The sequence below is a fragment of the Panthera onca genome, chromosome A2 (genome assembly GCF_046562875.1).
Source record: "Panthera onca isolate mPanOnc1 chromosome A2, mPanOnc1 haplotype 2, whole genome shotgun sequence".
Classification (NCBI taxonomy): domain Eukaryota; kingdom Metazoa; phylum Chordata; class Mammalia; order Carnivora; family Felidae; genus Panthera; species Panthera onca.
Window position 1 is genome coordinate 115828457 of NC_138340.1, and position 3283 is coordinate 115831739.

General features: G+C 40.4%; 1 pseudogene; it reads right to left on the bottom strand.

The window, feature by feature from the left end:
- Nucleotides 1–1539: 1539 nt before the first annotated feature.
- On the bottom strand, nucleotides 1540–2869 carry LOC132676721 (large ribosomal subunit protein uL4 pseudogene; annotated as a pseudogene).
- Between the last annotated feature and the right edge of the window lie 414 nt (nucleotides 2870–3283).

The window sequence follows — 3283 nt, forward strand, 5'->3', positions numbered from 1 at the left end:
GAACCTTAAAAATAGGACACTAAGTGAAAATCAGTCACAAAAGACTATATACTGTGTGATTTCATTTATCTGAACATTTCATATCTGGGTATTGTGGAATGTCCAGAATAGGTAAATTTGTCAAGACAGAAAGTAGATTAGGGATTGCCTGAAGATGGAGAGTAGTAGGGAGAAGGTGTGACTACTAATGGGCATGAAATGTCTTTTTTGGTGTGATGGAAATATTCTCTAGTTGATAGTGGTGATGGTTTCACAATTCTGGATATAGTAAAACCACTGAATTGTTCACTTTTTTAAAAGGGTGAATTTTGTGGTGTGTGAATTATACCTCAAAAAACTATCCTGTGAGAAAGGATGCATGTATTATTCATTCAGAACATATTTGAGTATCTCCTGATTGTCAGGCATCTTAATAACCCCACTGTGTGACTCACCTAGAATCTTACTCTTGGTTTGTGATTTTGGGCCTAAATCAGCATGAAAATCACTTGGTTATCTTTTTAAAAAATGGAAATTTCCGAGTGTCCATACCCAGAGATTCAGCCTTAATATAACAGAGATGGGATTTGAGAATGTATATTTATAACAAGTGCCCTTAAGTATCTCTGATGCAGCTACTTGGGAGGACCACATTTAGAAACAGTGCTCTGGGGGCTTCTGGGTGGCTCAGTCAGTTAAGTGTCCAACTTTTGATTTAGGCTCAGGTCATGATCTCACTGCTTGTGAGATTGAGCCCCAGGTGGGGCTCAATGCTGACAGTATGGAGCCTGCTTGGGATCCTCTCTCACTTGTTCTCTGCCCCTCGCCTGCTCACGCACATGCACAGGTGCGCTCTCTCTCTCAAAATAAATGAATAAACTTAAAAAATAAAAATAAAAACAGTGATATGGGAGAATAAAGTCTCAGTTTTACCAGCTACATTTTTATTTCCTTCTTCTCTTCTTAAAGGGACATTTTCTCCTCCTCCTCCTTCTCCTCCTCCTCCTCCTCTTCCTCCTCCTCCTCCTCCTTCTTCTTCTTCTTCTTCTTTTTTAAAGTTTATTTATTTTGAGAGAGAGAGAGAGAGAGAGAGAGAGAGAGAGAGAGAGAATGAGCAGGGGAGGGGCAGAGAGACAGGGAGAGAAGGAGAGAGAGAGAGAATCCAAAGCAGGATCTGTGCTGTCAGCGTGAAGCCTGATGCGGGGGAAAGGAACTTTACTTTCTGAACTGAATGTGTATAGATTAAAATAAAAACATTTTATTTTTAAAGTTTATTTATTTATTTTGAGAGAGACAGAGTGCGAGGGGAGGAAGGGCAGAGAGAGAGGAAGAGAGAGAATCCCAAGCAAGTTCTGAGCTGTCAGCCCAGAGCCTCACACAGGGCTCTATCCCATGAACCTAGAGATCATGACCTGAGTGGAAATCAGTAGTCCAAGGCTCAACCCCAGGTGCCCTGAAAACATTTTATTTTATTTTTTCATGTTTCTCAGTGCCTTTGATCAGGTCTTTTTTCAAAATTAGCTGTCCATAATGGTTTGACATTTACAGAGTAAACAAAGTTTATGCAGCAGGCTTCACTTCTTCCGTGGTGGGTTGCTTTTCTGCAGGCTTCTTCTCAGCTGCTGGTTTCTTCGTAGCTGCAGCCTTTTTCCCACCAAAGGTTCTTCTGCTTCTTCACACCAACAGCCTTCTTTCCTTTCTTCCCACAGGCTTCTTGCCTAGATACCCCTTCTCATCTGATTTGGCTTCTAAGGCTACTCCTGCTTATCCATCTGGAGTTTATGATTCCTGGCCTGGTGAAGAATGGTTGTTCCAGCACATGGTCTTTGCATATGGATTTATGTTCAGCATGATACTCGGGTTATTCAGTGGATTCTTTTTTAGGACTCTGTGATGACTCTTCTTGGATGGTGCTCAGAGGGTTCTTTGGATCTCTGGGCTTTTTCAGGATTCTGCTAAGGTCTGTATTAAGCATCTTGTGCATGGGAAGGTTATAGTCACTCTTGAGAGAGGCAGCCTTATGCCAAGAGCCATACAGATCGTCTAACTGCAGAAAGCACTTTCAGTACAAATGGAGAAACATCCCACATGCCCACGAGGAGCAAGTTTCAAAATGTTCAGTTTGCTTACATTAAGTAGATTAATTCCAGGGATGTTTCTGCAGGCCTTGATGGTACTTTTGTCTTCATTATAGATAATGCAGGATCCCCTGCATTGGATACAACAAATTTTTTTTTTTTTTTACATTTTGCCCTTGCCATTTCTCATGTACAGAGAGGCATAGACCTTTTTGATCTCATTCTTGGCTTTAAGTGTCTTAAGAAGCGAAACAGCCTCCTTGGTCTTCTTGTAGCCTTCAACGTTATCTTCAACCACCGGAGGAAGTTCAGGAATTTCCTCAATACGATGATCTTTAAGGCATGAGCAGTGATGGTAAGGCTGAGGAGGCAGCCAAGGCAGAGCAGATTACGTATTGCTTGTGTTGTGTTCACTCTGTGGTGCCAGTGGTTGGTACAAACATGTGGCCCCCATGACACATATTTCTAGAAGCACCCTGGCCAGAAGAGTGAGCCCCACCACCTCAAACTCTGGGAATTCAAGCCACTGCCCTGCTAGTACCCCAAGATTCAGCACTGGTTTGATGACCGGCTAATTCACTGACAGCATAGTACTATCTGTTGTTTTTGTGCAAGTTGGTGTGAACGAAGTTCACAATATCAGGTCAAATGGGAGCCTCGAACCCAGCAGGCAAAGTATTTTCGCTCAATGACTGCCCCTTTTTAGAGTACATGGATATCAGTGGATAAGCATATGTAATGGCAGGGACAGGAGAGAGCTCTGCTCTTCTCAACCCTACAGCTCCCACCGGAAAAAAAAGAAAACAAAACATTTTAGAATATTTATTATTATATTTCTGGAGAAATAGTCTATTTCTTAGTTATCAATGGATTGAAGAAATCACAATAGATGATACTGACAGATTAGAACGTATAAAAATAAACAATGAAAATGGTAAAAAATGGTAGCTGATGAGAAAAACTTGCCTGAGTGTAGGAGACAGTGGGTTAATAGTTATAACAAAGTGATTATTCAAATTTATAAGAAAATTATTAAGATTCCAGTAGATGAATGCAGAAATAAATATGTAAAAAATTTTAAAAAATAAAAGAAGTGCAAATTAACTTCTGGATTATATTTTTATGCTTAATAAAGCAGCAAATTATTAAAATGGTTAGGTCCTATGGTTGTGGTTAAATTGGTGTGGGTTTCCATTTAGGAAAGCAGTGTGAAGTTAGTATAAAGT